Source organism: Pinus tabuliformis, chromosome 9 (assembly GCF_031772625.1).
Source record: "Pinus tabuliformis cultivar Carrire ecotype Pingquan chromosome 9, CPIR1, whole genome shotgun sequence".
NCBI lineage: Eukaryota > Viridiplantae > Streptophyta > Pinopsida > Pinales > Pinaceae > Pinus > Pinus tabuliformis.
The window spans coordinates 815,363,980-815,383,397 of record NC_142307.1 but is presented as its reverse complement, the minus strand read 5'-3'; positions in this window follow the sequence as shown (position 1 = coordinate 815,383,397).

Genomic DNA, 19,418 nt, shown 5'->3' with positions numbered 1-19,418 from the left:
ACATTGTTGCTTCTACGCATGCTCCACCTAGCTCATATAATTCAAAGATTTCATAGAGTTCTCATCATTTAGATGGCTTGGAATCGTGAGTATCTCTTGATTCAAACAAATTTATGAGACACTATAATAACTCAGAGGCTAATTTTATATACAAAGGATATGGATACAAAATTGAGAATGAGAAACACGATACAAGAAGTGAATCCTTCAGTATAATTAAGCGTACCAATGAATTATAAATCATTTCTAGTAGCAACTCTTCCACTCAGGTGAGTGGAACTGATCCATCTATATCAGAAGGTTTAAGAAAGGCTCAATCTAGGGTAGAAAACAAAAACATAAATGGTTTCAAAGGGCTTCACACAAATGAAAGTGTTGACCGACATGATAAAGTTTTCATTATTTTTGGTAGTAGTATTTCTCCTTCAAATGTAAAGGAAGACAACTCAATAAGAACCCAACTGGAACCTTCTCATGAATCCATATTTCAGTCTCATGTTAAAGCTACAGATACAACATCAGTGATTTTAAAAGAAGTTGGCTACCATGGTCGAAATGGAGGACAATATGAAGTTCATGAACTTCTAATGATTAATGTTAACTCAGAAAAATGTGAAAATCACCAAGAAAAGGGAGGACTCCTACAATACATCTCTTGAGAAAACTAAGAAAGAAATCACTTACATACCATAGGAAAATGTACATGGTAAAGAAAGAAGTATATTTGTTGCAGATGTTTTAGAGTTGTCGGTTGTGGACATGAAAAGATGCTCCAAGGAAGGGAAAGAAAGAGTCAGAGTTGAATTAGAAGATGTCCATGGTGGTTCATCGAAAAGTGATAAAAGGTAAAACAATGATATAGATTCAAATTGAGTATCTAATTTAGAGAATGGTGAAGTAGAGAGGCATGAATAACTACAAAGGAAAAATAGGAAGGAATAAATGGTTGCGGAGGTAACAACTATTGAAGTTGCTAAAGCTACAATAAAAGAATCAAAGGAACTTGTGAAGAGGCTAAAAATAGAGAAAGAGAGAATAGAGAACATATTGTCTGAGAGTGAAGAACGACAAGCTAGAGAGGTTAGTTCTCTTTAATTATCTTCTATTTATCAATATTCAATTTTCTTTGCTTGCATGGTTGAAGCCAAGTTAATTAAGGCATGTTAGTAGTTTGAAGTGGCACATCAAATTGGTACCAATATAAAGATTAAATATTAGAATGGTTCATATTTGCAGTCCCATTGATAAGAATACTTTCATCAATCCTTATCTATCATTTGTGTTTGTTAAGTGTCTTTTATGTGAATCAAGTTTCTTTCATGTTCACGCTATCATGTCCACTAACCAAGATGGATTAAACTTAGCTTTTAAGATTTATGTTGTTTTTATTAACATATTTTATGGTCTAATTTTTACTTCTGCACAGAGCATTTTAATAATGAATATTTAAATTGCATCTTTTTTCAGCATATATTCATTGTTATAACTATTAATCTTGATATTTTTTATTTAACAATTTTGTTTATTCAGAAATCTCATTTCACATTTCATTTGCACTATTTTTTTCAACACACAAGAACTTGGCAGATCACAAGAGACAGGACTACCAATAAACCTCTGGGGGTCTACAACATGTTCTCCTTTCTATAAATCGGGTCACAACTAGGGGGTTTTGAACCTTGAATTTCCTAGTTACCATAGTCTCACATTACTTTGATCATCAATTGAGATACCACCCTAGGAGTCACATTTCATTTGCAATATTATTTAGGAACGAAAATATGATTGTTATGAAGCTTGTAATTCTATGATAATATACCTTATTTTGACATGTATCACATCACTATAAGCTCCACTCCACCTCAAATAAACTATTAAACTAGTCATTATGGTTCAATCTATTAGGTAAACTCATAAGAGGTAAAAAATATCTGAATGATCCTATTGTCAAAACCCAAGTGATTTCCGAGTATAGCAAAGATACAATAATGAATTGCACATAACTGGAGGACCAAAGCTTTCTCTAAGGAAATTCCAGACCAGACTGGAAAAACACCTGCTCATCCACTCTCAGTTGAGGTGTTCAGTTTAACAAAAGTTAGTTGATACATTTCTTCATAGAATGGAGGGTCAAAGTGCACATTGATAGAAAAATATTAGAGAGAAGTAGGAACCAATATTTTACTGATATTTTTTCTTTGAGTGGGGCATAAATTCCCTCAACTAGAATATGCTATGTCATTTAGAAGTATGCCATTTTCTTAATTACCCCTCTTTTCCTACATATCGTTTATAAGTGTATTAAAACAAGATTACCACGATACCAACTTGAAATACATAATATTTTGTGATGTATATTTTTATAGTTTCATATTCATATTTACGATACATAATTTATGCATTCCAAATTAAAATAGATAAGGAATATGTGTTCGAGTTTTCATTAAATATATATGTTTTGATCCACTCTCATGGATCATTAGTAGAAGAACAAAATTTCCCATAATTTTTTAATATATATATATATATATAACATTTTAAGTCAGTAGAATTCACAATGCATATCACGTAATGTTTTTTGAATAATTTTACATGTTGTGACTGATGCATTAGTTGTCAATGCTTCATGAATCTGGTACCACCATCCCTATTAATATTACTTAATACTTCTTTGATTCAATTCAATCTTTGAAGCTTCCCTCACTATTTATTTTGAGTAGTTATTGACTTTTGCAATAACCTCAACACCATACATACAATTAGATGGCTTTGTCATTAGATTTTTTTGTTAAGGAAGATATTTTAACTTCGTTATAAATTTTATTTTCACTGCAAACTTGGCACCTAACAATCCATTAACCTAGAACATTATAGATATATTGAATGAATGCACAACTAGGTTATTAACATTAAATTAGTGGATGCAAAAACATAACCAATCTAAAAGAATGATATGTTTTTCCCCTTAAAAGAAACCATAAGGCCTTCCTCTTTTGTAACTCCCTTACCACAAGAGTCTAATTGAAAAACACATAGTTCCTTTAAATATTTGTAGGTTGAGGCAACCACTTCAAGCCCTTGAACTTCAAGATAATCCAATATTTGTAATTGTTTAGAATAATAAGTCCATTATGCATACTCCTCATCTTAGAGTTGGGAAGGGAGGGATAATACTTGATTGATTCCAACCTTGTAAATGAATAACCCCACCTCTTCATTGGTTGGACTCTCCACCACTAGTTAAAGAAGTATATGTGCCCAGAATTAAAGATGATATCTTAACATGAGTTATTGACACTTGAGTATAATTTCCATGGATCTCGTAGACAAAATATGGAGAGAACCTTTGAATCGTAGGAAATGTTTTATGATAGTCTACTTAATTTATAGGTTGTAGGGCTTCATTTTTTTCCATTTACTATGAAATATCACTTAAAAAGTCAACTGCTGAAGAATCAATCCTATGGTAAATCACACCTACCTTCTCATCTTTAAGATGTTCGTGATATTTCACCTATGACCCTTAACGTTAATGGCCTTTAGCACCTCGAAGGGTGGAATAGAAGGCATTTCAATAGGAGGTAAACCCCATTCTGCTTCACCTTTGTCAACACCTCTAGATACAACTACAATCTATAACCCTCCTTTGACTCAACATGACTTTATTTTTTTTCCAGTTCCTTTACATATCCTCCCTTCAAGAGCATCCTCATACGAAGATCTCGTGGTTGAAATATTACGACAACAAAATGGGGTACACCATCTCTTTTTAGGGTTTTAAGGAAGGGGTATTGAAAAATAACCATCTTTTCCCATGTTTCCCTTAAGACCTTTTCAACACATAAATGAAACAACACACTGATAACTAGAACCAAACATAGATCTCAATTTTTAAGGCTAAGTCCAAATAGAAAGAATCACACCATGGATTAAGCATTGGCATTGAGTTTTGGTAAAATGAAGGACCTCTTTTCAAGATCATGACCCTTTTTTTATAATTATTAAATGGAAAGCTTAAAATCCACATTAAAAAGGGCATATTTTCACCTTATCCTTTGCAACATTTTCCGAAGATTGACTCTATCTGATGGGATATCTTGGATCTGTGAAGTCTTGGATTTCTAGAGTACCCAATCAATGATTTTGAGGGAAAATCCCTAGCTCTAGATAAAATTTACTCCTATTGAAGAGGCAACTTGAAAAAATCTTTCTAATAGTAAACCTTTTTCCTTCCTTTTGATTTATTTACAATAAACCTCAGTGCCTCTCTTTTCTTATCTTCCTCTTACATTCTCTAGCAAAAAATCATTAATCTTATATCATGAACACTCTATATAGGTATGCATTTTCATAATTTTCCTCAACTCATAGGGTACCTTTACACCTCAACCCATGCAATTGGACCGAAGTCCATGGTACAAGCCATCACTCTCTAAGATGGCTCAAATTGTCTCCTCTAAAACTAGGGCATAACACACCTTACAATGCCAAATGGTTAAGCCATCACAAACTTGTGGGATTTTTTCCTTCATGGAACACATTTTAGCTAGTGCTCATAAAACAAAATGCACTGACAACACTAACACACACCAAAATTCCAAGACACGACTAACACCAAGCGCTTAGACTACACCTCCATAAAATGCACCTTCAACTTTGGATGTCCCAAAATAGTAATATCCTAACCTGATATTGCCTTTTTTAGATTTATGTAATTCAATCCTTATCATATCCTTGCACCTCCTTGAAACTCCATGAAAAATATACTCCAATGGTCACCTTCCAAGTTCCAACATTTCCTCTTGCAACACGACAAAACCCCCTGTATATGTTTTAACAACCTTGCCAACTTCTTTACTGTGTTGCACATATATTTCACATTTCTTCTTCGCGTTGCAACATAGTAGTTACAAGGAGAAGGTATCAAATTATATAAAGGAATTTTCACTTAGTATTACTTCCAATTTTCCTTTGTTCAACTCATAAAATGTCTTAAATATTTCCTCACAACGTCCCATGGTGCTTAACTTGCTTGTCTACACCTCTAAGTGAGACTAAAACCCCCAAACTCTCTAACCATTTCAACTCTTCAACCCTTGTTAGAGTCTTCTTAGATGTGCAGTCATGCCTCAAGAAAAACATAACACTAGCATTCCAAATGTGGATACTCATTCCATATTTTAATGCCTCACTGAAACCACATTATCACACTGCTTAAAATGAAATGTTCACATCTTAAGGCGAAGCACCTACTTTTCTTATGACAACCTAAACAATGTGAGTGACTTGGAGAGGTCTCCATTTTATCAACATGAAAACTTAGGGTCTTACAACATGGGAATTGTTATGAAACTCTTACTCAAGTGATAGTCTATACACATTGACATGTTATTAATTTTATGGTATGTTCTATGCTTGCAACAATTACTTCAATGTCTTATTAGCCCGATAACAATTCCACTTTAGATTTCAATCATAATAAACTTCAAAAATCACTTAGCATATACTTTAGATAATCATTGATGGTAATTATATATTATAGATCATCAACAATGTGCACAAGAAGACAATCCAAGACAATGAACACAAAGATTTAGGCTAATGCCAACGAAAAACCCCATAAGGAGGAATATCCAAGCAATCCTTCTTATTGATTAGAATCAAATGTTAAACAGAGAGAGAAGATCCAATTTAGTACAATGATGATAAAACAAGAAGCCCAAAACTAATCAATAATAATTTTGTTCCAAGTCTACAATTTATGATGTAGATAGCAACAATCAATGTTCCCTAACTAATCAAGTCAATGAAGATCAAATATCAGTGAAACAACCTCTAATTTTTTTGTTAGGACAACAAGAAATGTTTCCTCTTTAACAAGTCAAAGTCAACCCAAAAAAATATGAAAAAATAGTCAAAATTAGTCAATGTTTTGGTGTCAAGCCTGCAATCAACCTTTTGGAAAGTATAACTGCATTTAGTCATCATTATTGTACTTCAATTCAAAATTTAATTTATTTTTCAAAAGAAAGTGAAAATAATTTTATTATTAAATTGAATTGACTTATTAAAGAATGGGTTTCATTCTTGGGACAATTATAGGTCAAGCCTCCATTGTAGGCTTTAGGGTATTGTCAAAGTCAATGTGTTTATTGGTTAAAGACTCCTCCATCATCAACTCAGCCTCCTCAACGACTCCTTCAAGTCGGCCTAAAAGAAATTATCATAAAAATAACTCATGTCGGCCTATAATAAAGACACAACTCTTCATGAACATATGTCGGCCTATTTACATGGGGCAACCACTATATATACCAGCTTGGGATCTTCACATTACACCAACTCAGAGCTCACAATTTTAGAGACAAATTTCGGTGATCACATAGAAGTAATTTTGGTGAAATCACAGTGAAGAAGCTCAGACTATTTTGGTTTTATTAAATGCTCAGATTGATTGCTAGATAAATTTCACTGCTATCATAGAAAACCAACTTCGTTGCTATCACAATTTTGGGAAATGTATTTCGGTGCCATCTCAGAAGAGTATTTTTCGGTGTTGTTGTTGTAAGAAGGTATCACATGCATGTGAAGTACAAATGAACTCATATTATAGTGACCACATAATTCATATATATCACAGTGAGGAAATTCTATATTGTTACAGTGAAGAAAAACTTGGGATTGTCACAAAAAAGAAGTTCAGAGATGAGGTCTTGATGCAAACATAATGATAAGGATTTGATGCAAGGATGGAGGTGAGGTTAACTTGATGGATGGAGGTAGTATCGAGTCTAACATGTAAAGGTGTTGGTTGTCTCATCTTGAATCTACTAAAGGAATAATTGGTGACTGGTTTTCCCCTCGAGGGGATTTTTCCCTAGAAGCATGCCTATATATTGTGTTCTCATCTATTTGTTGCTTGAAATTAATATTGATGATAAGAAAAAGATAATTAAGAGACCTAATACTAATAATGAAAATGTTAGGTCCCTATAATACTAGTGATTCCCCCATTACTATTGTCATTGTAGCCCTTAATGTTATTGTTGTTCCCCTATTGTCCCCATATTCTTATTATTTTGCCCCATAGAAGCCCACTATTGTTATTGTTGTGCCCTTATATTATTATTGTTATGTCGTCTTTGATTATATTGTGACCCCTTAGAGTCCTATATATAGAAAGGATATTTTGTCATTTGTATCATCTAAGAATTGTTCATTTGTGTAATGTAAAGGAGGTTGCCCCCTCAAAGAGGCTGATTTTGAAGGCATCGCTCTATCTTTTCTTCTATTTTGTGAGATAGTTTCATAACTGAAAATAGCACAAGTTAATGTCATAATAAGGGAAATCATTTAACTGCCAACTCGTAGGATTTCCCAACATGGTATCAGAGTTATGGTCAAGGGAAGTTTGAAGATCACTTGAAGTATTCTTAGTGAAAATATATGTTTGCATTGAAGATCAAGATCAAGATCCCAAGGAAATTTCTGGGCTAATATTCTGAGGTACCTTGAAAGGATGAAACTAGTCCATTCACCATATTTTAGTGAGATAGTCCATTCACCATATTGAAGACATCAAGTATGAAGGAGAAAGAAGTTTGGATCTTTTCCATAATGTAGGTTGGACATTTTGGTAAAGGCACAAATAAAGATATAACTTCACTGTATAAGATCAAATGACTTTTAGTGGAATTAAGTGACCTTAGTTCAATGTCATAGTAGATGCATTTCAAAGAAGTTTCAGTATAATATAATCAATGGAAGATTAAATATTTTAGGGTTTCCTCCACAGTGACAAAGATCTTTTACTTAGTGCCATTGAAGTGATATGATCTCGTGAAGAAGAATAAAAGAGATAACTAGTTCAAATAAAATGTTTAGTTGTCATTACAAGGAGCTCAGATAGGGTGGAAAGATGATCTCTATGCTTCCACAGTTCAGTGAGATACTCCTATAGTTCAATGTTATGCTCCCATTCGATGGTATTCTCCCTCAGTTCGGTGCTATTTCAATTTGGTATTATCACAATGAAGAAATCTCAGACATTATAGGAACAAAGCACAAAATAAGGCACCTTAATAAACTGTGTCATCATATAAAATACAAAGTCTGTCCTAAGGTAAATAACATTGATAGTCCAAGGAACCAGCTTGAAGAAAGGACTCTTTGAGGTAAGTATTACTACTACAAGAAGTTACCAAATTAGAGGTATGTAATCACAAGGTACATATGTTTTTCTAAATGATTCTTGCTTATAGTTAGTCTAGGATAAAGATTGTAATCCCTAGATAACTTACATCCTTATCTTCTAGGATTCTTCTAGGATATCAAATAAAAGGCACCATTGATGTTTGAAAGATTCCCTCCTCCATGATTATGTAGAAGATCTAACTTAAGAAATTAAATTATGTCTTTGGTATCACATGTTGTGCTTGTAAGTATGTTCTACATATGATGGCTTAACACTTTAATGAATCATTATCAGGTTTTCCAAGAAAATCCTCGAGGGATGTCTCAAACTTTTCACCTTACTAGATTCTCTTAAACGTATGATCATCTTATTTTTGAAGTTTGCATTACATTACTAGGTTGGTTAGGTATAGCTATCTTGAATCATGATGATTCTTGTTCTTGGTGATTCATCATTTCATAAAACCCCTCCTCATATTCTTAATCAATTTTATAGAACCCTAGACACGTTCTCTGGAAAACCCTAACCTTAGGGTATGTTGACAATGTGTGAAACCCTAGCCTGTTTAGGGTTATTGTGAAATTCTATTTGAAATTTTTGTTGATGATCATGAAAACCTAACTTGTTAGGGTTAAATGGTTTTTGTCTAAAATCCTGAACCTTTGAAATTTTTGAATAGTAGGGTTTTCTTTGCTATATTATGAAAGCCTAGATATTTAGGGTTTGGTTGGGTCTATAAGCAAAACCCTTGTTAAGTAGAGTCCTAGGAATGAAACCCTAGGTATGTGTCCATTGTTTGAAACCCTAGCTTGGTCTAGGTTTGTATATGTCTAATATATTAATGTTGTCTAACATATGATGTGCCTATGCATGATGATGAAGTCCTAGATGTATGAGTTGACCTATTTGTTGGTGGTCATGAATCCTAGGTTTTGGAACTAAGCCCTAGTCAAAGTTTGTCTTTCTAGGATGATAGTATTCTAGTTTTTTAAAGTTAAACCTTAGTCAAAGTAAAAATCTCTCATGAATGATGACTATGTGATAATTTTAGATTTGTGTAAGATTGTTTAAAACTGAGTTTTTTTTGGGATTGATGTTTTATGGAAAATCTATGGTTTGCAACTAACCCTAGTGGAAGTTGGTCATGTTAATTTCTAAGTTGTGATTGGTTTTGATTGATTATTTTGTATGAAATATAGGGTTTGTATGAAACCCTAGTGAGAAGTATAACATATGAATTTTGAAAAGTTGTTAGATGCTTTGTATATTTATATTTGTTTGAATTGTTTCTAAGGTTTTCTATATTTTGTAATAAGGTATGTCATACCTTTGAAAGAAACATTGAAACCCTAGATGTAATGAAATTTGTTATGATGTAGTCTAGGGTTTATGACAAATTCCCCAACAAGATGTTGAAGAGTATGCGTCTCTTAGTTGTAATTAAGTTTGGGTATCTGATATATATAAAGTTGAAATGCTTCCATAATTCTAATATGACTAATTTCAATTCTAAAGTATTATTCCATGTGAAGAAAGAAATTTTAACCAAGCCACCTTGTATCCGTTTACTTGTCCTCTTTCTTGAAACTATACAAGACATCAGTTAATTAACCATCATTGTACTCTTTCTTGCAACTAGGCAAGACACTAGTCAATTAAGAAGAATGAAGATAAGATTTAACCATTAAGTTATGGTTAAGAGTCATTATCCTAGAATATAAGATTTAAAGGCACTTCTAATTTTCCATTTGGACTATCATCGTTTTATCCAACTATGCCCAGTATCTTGCACTCTCCAATTTGAGGTTTTGGGATATTCTTATCATATAATTTCATAGTATCATAAGAGGTCCACTAAGTAGGGAAAAACCTTACTATGTAATCCAATGTCCATAATTTCAATGGACTGAAGATGATGGCCAAGGCCATTAAATTAAATCTACAAATAAATATACCATTGTGAAGCATCTCAAAGATGAGAAGATCAAAGATTCAAGTTTTTTCTCTTGTTTATTAGAATGTTATCGCAATTGACCAAAATTGACAATCCCATAAACTTTTTCCATTCTATGATAGAACCAAAATAAGTAGGCAAGATAGGGAATTTAATGTCAACTAAAGAAATATCTAGATGCAAATCTTGATACAATATGAGTCCACATAAATGCTTCTACAAATCTTCTGAATTTGATATGAGAATTAAAAACAATGTTTTTGTGTCAAATTTCAAGCCAGTTGCCATCCATGTTGGATCCAATTATTTCTGAATGATTAGACTGAAGTGACATTTTTCGTGCATACACAATATATCCTTGGTCATATTCCAAATTCTCAAAAATTCCATGTGATTTTCCTCGTTAGCTCCAATCGAATTCATAAGCTTTGGAAATGGGACACATGTAAAATTTGGAATTGCACATGTTACATTGTTCATTAGCTAACATGAAACTTGGATAGATGAAGTAATTTGATAAGGAGGATGATTAAGTAAAAAATATCTAAGTTACATTGCACAAATACTGATAATTTCTAGTGGAAGCAATTCAAGTTTCAACAAGCTAGGAAGCAACACAAGTTTCAACAAGCTAAGAATTCCCTTAGCAGGAATGACACCTAGATGAGAAGCGGTTCTAAGGTAGAGTGGTGAAGGCTTCTTCTCAAATGGGACAATTACATTTCAAAAAAAAATTATGGATCAAGTCCATACAATTCCCTTAACTAGAATGAGCCTTAGAGTGGTCAAGGCTTCTTCTCAAATGGGAAAATTACATTTCATTTTTTTTTATGGATGTGATTTTTCCCCAGGTCACCTTATTTATTGAATTTCAAAAGAGTTTTCAAATCAAATTTTCAATTTTATTGCAAATAGAAGATGAACATGCTCTCTTCTTAGAATATAGTTAAAGTGTTGAATTTTCTATAGACATTAATTCACAAGGTAATTTATAAATAACTGAAATGTGAAACCATCTCCAACTTTGTTCACTATTAATCCATGTTTTTTACAAGGCCAAAATCTTGGGTGTCTAACACATGTAAAATTTTTGTGGTATGAGCAGAGTGACTAGAAAGGATTTAGACAAGGACCTGGTTAATGGTTAATGTGGTTCATTGAAGTTGTTCAGACAAAGTGTTTGAAACAATCATTTGACATTTTTACTTTATATTATCCTTTCTTCAAAGCATGATCTTCAAATCTATCCTTTTGGTGGCATTAAGAGACTTCAAGTTCGTGCATATGGAATTCTTGGAAATTTAAACACTTATTCTCTTGAAATGGAACATGACTTTGATTCTAGATATGAATAATTCAACTTCAGTGAGGTTTTTTTCCACCAAATGATACATACTATTCAATTTGTATTAGGTGTCATCTCCAATACTGCATCTTACCTTCCTCTCTGGGCCCTTAGGTATTATTGTTCTTCATTTAATTTGTATTTGGAGAAATGTATCATATATGGCTGAAAGATATCCCCTATACATCGAGGTCATCCCCTATACACCGAAAGACATCTTCCATCCAACGTTGAAGGGGGAGGCTCGGGGCCTGAACCATATTGGCCCTGCACCTAGCTGTTCTCGCTTAGGGTCAAAGAGGGGATTATACCTTTTCAAATACACAGGGGACATTTCTATGTTCCAATAATGCGAGAGAACCCAATTCACATGCCCCTCTTTACTAAATTTGAAATAAAACCATCCTTTGGGCATGGCGCATACAAATGCAAGGGAATCTAGAATGTGTCCCAAATTATCCTGCGGCCACCTCCTCAAACGCACTGCAGAGTAGTGTCTACATCTAATGCTTCTGACCAAAACCATTTCCATTGTAGACATAACTTCATCTAATTTGATACCCTCCCCAACAACTAATGCTTGGTTCCTATCTTTTACCTTTGGGCATTTTATCTTCCTCGCCTTCTTCTTTTAGCTTGCCGCCTAAGCATCTTTAAAGGGTGTGGTTGTACCTTGAGGGTGCACCCTCGGCAGATCCTCGGTGCAAGGAAGACTCCGGTTTGGCGATCTTCCTTTATGCCCTACAGCATGACCGAAACAAAAAGGAAAGCCTAATGAGCCAGCAATGGAATTGGGATATATTTGAGCCTTCCCTTGCCGAACTGTCAGCAGGTCTTCCACATGACCATCCACGTTCCCCGCGAGAGCCCCCAAAAATGCCCTTGATATCTGCAGTTCTCGGCATAAGACCATTATGTTTTCCTGAAGACTCTGAACATTAGAGCTGATGCTAACAAGTCTCAAATTTTCTAATGGGATGCTAGGGTTTAAGTAGGCTTCAATGAAATTTAGGGCCTCAATCTAGAAACATGGTGAAATAGATAATTATTCATTCAAATCTGTTGATATTGCTGCCAGGATATCAGATGGTGCCTCCTTATGTTGTAGGGAGGAGGAAAACTCATTGATTTCAGAAAAGTTTTGGGAAAGGGAATCCCTTCCGTGATATTTTCCAGTTATGCAAAAATTTCCAAGTATGGTGAGCCAGCTATCACTTCCATCTCCATTCCAAGCTACCAAGGTGGAGGGCTTGTCGAGATGGAGATATTCTCTATCGGGTCTTCCAAGTAATCTATCAATCTCTCCTCCATAACTATATCTGCTAGACACTACCAATCCTTTCAAGGGAGTAGAAAATAAACCGTCGTAGCAAAATACCTTAACTTGTGGACACATCGCAAACCCTAAACCCCACCTAGTCATAGTACACACGATAACTCCTTGATCCATTAGGGGAGACTATCGACCGGGGCTTCTAGATGCAATCGCTTGGAGTGGTCTGACATCATTCCAACACTTATCTTATTCTCATTGTGGTTGTATTCACGGTGAAGTGTGCCAAAGTACCTCAAAATCCATTAGGGAAGACCGCAAACCGACTTCTTCGTATGCGTGAATAGGTCTGTTTTCATCACCTGCAAGAAAATCCAAACCCTATTTGAAATTTGTGATTTCAACTGTCGTGATGCTAACCGAAGAACTATCACGTACCTCCTTAGCCTATCTAGTAATTTCGCCCTTACGCTCCATTCATTTAAATATTACTTCATTTACAGGTACATTGATTACAATACTCTTTATATCAGCCCTTAGTCATTAAGACACAACTAGGACAAGGGTTAATTTATAACATACAATTATTAGAACTCTTTGATATCCCTATCATATTTGGAATATATGTTGAGTTTTGCTGTAACTAAATAGGCTAGGAACAATGATTAAAAATCCCAATACCCGTATGAGACATGACATCATCAGTTATGCAAGCAAGAGTATCAAGCTTCTTTACTCATGACATAGATAGTGGTGAATCATCGACAATTCTATGGGAGACATTCCTATATAACTGTTCCACATTGCATAAAACTTTGCATAATACCAAGCATACTATCCCTCCTTATAAAATGTAAATATGATCATAATAACCTTTACATGCATATGCGATCACATGTGAGTCACATGCATTATTCTAACCATCATTTCCATAAGAGAGGAAATTAAGCAAGCCATAATGATTTAACATCCTATAAAGTAAGGATTAAACATGAAACACATACCATGCAAGTAAATCTCATCTAAATAGAGGGAAACATAATTAAATCTATTAATATCCAAGCACAGGTAATTCATTCAAATATTATCAAAACTAAGGAAACTACTCATAAGGAAATTGGAACAGTGACAGAGAGAGAGAGAGTAAGAGTCAACATACAACCATTCCATGCAAATGACACCAACTAAATCTGATCTGATAACCACCCTATGAGTGAACTCAGTGAAGATTTATTAAACAAAAGGTATTACAGACCCATGTGCTGGTGTGTGCTCTATGTTATTGAAACAACAGATCGATCAGATTTCCAATACACAGAAAATAAATGGAAAGACAACAGAGAAATATAGTAAGCAACACAAAGAAACAAACTATTTTAAATAAGGAGTCCACCCTATTCTCCAGGGCTACATCTCTAGTCCAGCTTCAGTGGTGGCCTTGTTTTATTATGTCTTTGAGCAGAGAAATTACAATACAGGGACTCAATATGAGTTCTCCTGAAGCAGATTTTGCTTGGCAGGGTGGTTCTTGGATTCCCCAAGCCACTTGGAGTACAAAGACTCTTGTTCTTCCTACCAGCTCTGTGACCCTCGGTCTACAGTGGAAAGAGCCAACTGTGATGCTCAATCCAGATAGATTCCTTTATGGGAAGGCTTGATTCTTCAAGCTCTTTGGTGCTCGATGTTGCCTATGGTCAGTTCGGCCCTCTGTCTCCTCTGCTTGGCTTTACTACTCTCTGTGCTCAATCCTCCTCTCAGGGTTCACTGTTCACTGTCTCTCTTGGTCGCTTGGACTCTTCGATCTGAATCTCTCTTCTGATGTGTCATTCACTGTCTCTGTTCATGGCTTTAGCCATTCGACCTCCATGCCTATTCGTTTCCTCTCCCGCCTGTGTCGATTCGCCTGTCGCCTGTGTTCTTGGAGTTCCCTGTTCGACATCAGCATGAACGCTCGAGAAGTAGCCACGCGTCCCCATCAGAACTGTGCCAGCCCGCTCGTCCATTCATTTATTTCTCCACCGTGGCGGTCAACGGATCTCAAATCCCCTTAAATCGCAGCTTAATTCCCTGTCAATTCCACTCTGTCTATCAAACGCAATCTCAGTCGTCTGATCTGGGCTCCTCCAGATCCAACGTCATTCACACATCAATCATGGTTGACTTTCTCAACTGATAATGCGCAATCGAAGTGGTTTTTCTCTCTCCTCCACTGTCACGTGTCGATCGCTGAGGGTGCTCGCTCCATTTTCTCCAAAACTGCTTACCGTTCAAGGGTGCCCTGATCAAACCGTTAGTTTCCAGGGTGTGGGTCCCACCTTCGTACGATGGCGCTTTACCTTTTTCCACCCACGGTCCTCTGGCTCCCAACGTGACCGAGTGCTTAAGCCCTACCATTTCAGCCCTGTTTTCCCAGCAATGCGCGTTAGCACTAAGCACTAACGCGCATCAAATATCAACTCCTTTTCCCGATCAGGGCTCCCAGGGGCTATTTTGACCTCCTGCGCAGTCTTCATGGGCCTCGGCCAGCGCGCTTTGACTGAGGTCATCGTCGTTCCACGCCGGCTACCATGGCCACTGGTTCAAGGTGTTTTCGATTGCTATTTTGGATTCTTCAAAGGTCTGTTCGACTTGATTTAGTCACGGTTCTATGACAGTCGTTTATGGATCCGATTCAGATCACGGCCTCCCAACTGAAAAGCTTTTGGACCACCAAAAGTTGGTTTTTCTTCAAGAATCGACTAAGTGAGGAAACTCTTGTCTCACTTGTCCAATCTCAATCCACTTCACACTGCTCAACTTCGAACCTTTAAGCCCAATTCTGAGTTATTCCACATGTCCACTGCACGTCGTCCTTACCTTCCTATCCAGCACTGTATCTTCCTGCAACTCATTAAGATATTCAGGTAGTAGGTCATCAACAGAAGGCAATTGACTCTGCTCTTCAGGGTCCTCAATCATTGAAGGCTCAAACAACCTCAAGCAATCTGCGTTCACGACTGAGTAGATATGCATGTAAGCTGGCAGATCAAGGCGAAAAGCATTTTCACCAATCTTCTCAAGTATCCTGAAGGGTTCATACCTGATAGGTTTTAGCTTCTTGCCTTCACCTTGCATCCTGTCCTTGCTGATATAGAGCCAGACTTGGTCTCCAACTTGAAAACTATGCTCCATCCAATGCTTATCGTGCCTAGCCTTGTACTTGGCCTAGCTCTTTTCCAGCTATTCCTGTACTGCCTGGTGGACCTCCTAGATCTGTTCAATGAACCTAGTTTCTTTGTCCACATCACTGTGTCCATCAACCATGGTATCTTTACCAAAGACAAAATCCAAGGGAGACCTTGGTATGAAACCAAAGTAGATCTCAAAAGGAGATCTCTGTGTAGAAGAGTGTTTGGCTCTATTGTAAGCATGCTGCACATAACATAAGTGTTCATCCCAAAGCTTAGGGTGTTTGCTGCAATATCCTCTCATTAACTGGATCACTGTCCTGTTAACTACTTCTATCTGGCCATTTGTTTGTGGATGAAAAGATGTGCTTTTCTTTAATTTGGTGTCCATTAGTTCCCACACACTAGACCAGAACTTCCCCACAAATCGGGTGTCTCAATCAGATATAATAGAAGTGGGTAATCCAAAATGAACCCATACATGTTCAAAGAATAATTTTTTAGTTTTTTCAGCTATAATCTATTTACTACAGGGTATCAAAATACACATTTTGCTGAACCTATCCACAACAACATATAGATAATCATGACCTTTCCTAGATTTAGGTAGCCCTCCAACAAAATCCATGGAAATTCTTTCCCAAGGGTGAGAAGGAACTGGTAATGGAGTGTATAAGCCTAGTTTTCTATTATTGGGCTTGCTTTTAGCACACATAGCACACCCCTTTACATATCTAGAAACTATCTCACTCATTCTTAGCCAATAACAGAACCTTTGCAGCCGTGCAACTATTTTACTTACCCCAAAGTGACCTGATATCAGAGAAGTGTGTGCTTCCCTAATTATCTTTGCTCTCTCAGTTTGTGGAATGCAGAGCTTCCCACATTGGTATAAGAGTCGGTCCTTCACGTGATAGTCCAATTCTTCTACTCTTTATCCTTGACTGAAAGTTTCATATACATATTTAAAGTCCATATCCTAAGCATACAGTTCTATGTAGCTTTCATGTAGCACAGAATTATGCTTAAGTATGGTAGATGCATTTATAATGGGTCTAGATAACATGTCTGCAACCTTGTTATGTATGCCCTTTTTATATCTGATGACTAAATGAAACTGTTGTAGAAAACCCATCCATCTGTAATGTCTTGATTGTTGCAACTTAGTTTGGGAGTGTAGATATTGAAGTGGCTAATGATCAGCATGTATTACTGTTTCTTTGCCCATTAAGTAATGTTTCCACTTTTTCACACTCTGAACTAATGCATACAATTCCTTATCATAGGTAGGATAGTTAACTACTGCAGGATTAAAAGTCTCAGAATGATAACATATGGGTTTACCGTGTTGTGTCAACACTACTCCCACGGCATAGTCCTTGGCATCAGTTTGGATCTCAAAGGGTGTTTGTAGATCTAGCAGTGCTAGTACGGGTGTTGTACTAATTTTTTCTTTCAAGGTGTCGAAGGCTTTCTGTTGTTTGCCTCTCCACTGAAGCACCTTGTTCAATCCTTGTTGGCATTATGATACATATGTTGTACTTGATGGCAACCCACTCATCTCAGATAATAAATTATAGTGTAGAGAAAAGTTCACGCACTTATATGAAGAGAAAATTTTATTTCATGTAGAGAAAAGTTCATGCACTTTTATGCAGAGAAAAGTTTATTTCATGTAGAGAAAAGTTCACGCACTTTTATGCAGAGAAAAGTTTATTTCATGTAGAGAAAAAGTTCACGCACTTTCATGCAAGGAAAAGCGCGTATATGTTGGAGAACTTACCTTTGGTCCATGGTAGTTAGTCCTTGGTATTTGAACCTATGAGGAAAAGCGCGTATATGTTGGAGAACTTACCTTTGGTCCATGGTAGTTAGTCCTTGGTATTTGAACCTATGAGGAAAAGCACGTATATGTTGGAAAACTTACCTTTGGTCCATGGTAGTTAGTCCTTGGACCTATGGTTTTGGACCATGGTACTTCGTCAAAAGTGTTGATCTCACGTACTTTCATGGTTGGTTCATGGTATTAGTCCAACAGTTTTTTGATCTTATGGTTTTGGCCCGTGGTATTGTGAAAGGCCTAAGCCTATATAAAGCAAAGGAGATCACTTGGCTAATTCATTCTTGCAAATCGAATATCTTAAGATCTGAAATATTGGGTTATTGTTTTAAAACTTTGATCTATGAAAGGGAAGTTGAAAGCGAATCTGTGAAGGGTGATCTCTCGAGCGCTGCAGCTGCGGAAGTGTGGAGGCGCCATAGAAGGCGCAGTGCGGAGGCGCCACAGAAGGTGCAGTGCGGAGACGCCATAGAGGCGCCACAGAAGGCGCAGTGCGGAGACACCACAAAGGCGCCAGAGAAGGCGCAGTGCTGAGGTGCACAGAAGGCGCAGTGCGGAGACGCCACAGAAGGCGCAATGCGGAGGCGCCACAAAAGGCGTAGTGCGGAGGCGCCACAGAAGGCGCAGTGCGGAGACGCCACAAAATTTGAAAATGACAAATTGATGATACTTGTTGTGTATGTAGATGACATTATCTTTGGCAGCAATGAAGAAGCTATGAGTCAAAGCTTTGCCTTGGTGATGCAGAAAGAATTTGAAATGTCCTTGTTGGGAGAACTGACATATTTTCTTGGTTTGCAAATCCAACAAAATGAAGGAGGGATCTTCTTGTCTCAAACCAAGTATCTCAAGCAGATTTTGAAGAAATATGGTATGGAAGAAGCAAAACCAGTATGTACACCCATGGTCATAGGATGTAACCTCAGTGCAAATGATGAATCAGCAGCAGTGCATCAACCAACCTATAGATCTATGATTGGAAGTCTACTTTATTTGACAGGTACCCGACCAGACATCATGCATGCAGTGGGAATAGTTGGAAGATTTCAGGCAAATCCAAAGGAAACTCATCTTCAGGCAGTAAAGAGAATCTTCAAATATCTTCAAGGGACTCAAAACTATGGCTTATGGTATCCTAGAGATACAGATCTCACACTTCATGCTTATACAGATGCAGATTGGGCCGGAAGCATGGATGACAGGAAAAGCACAAGTGGTGGTGCATTCTTTATGGGTTCCAGATTGGTATCTTGGTTCAGCAAGAAACAGAGTTCGATTGCCTTGTCTACAGCTGAAGTAGAATATGTTGCTACTGCATCTTGTTGCACTCAACTCCTTTGGATGATGCAGACCTTGCAGGATTTTCAAATCACTTGTACACCACCCATCTCCATCTTATGTGATAATACAAGTGCAATCAGCATTTCAAAGAACCCAGTCATGCATTCAAAAACCAAGCACATACCAATTAAGTATTACTTTCTTCGGGAACAAGTGCTTGAACAAAAGGTCAAGTTGGAGTATGTTCCTTCTAAGGAACAGGTTGCTGATATACTCACCAAACCATTGCCTAGGGAGACCTTTGAATACCTCAGGCAAAAGCTGGGGGTTGTTGATGCATCATCTTGTTATTGAATCTCTTCTG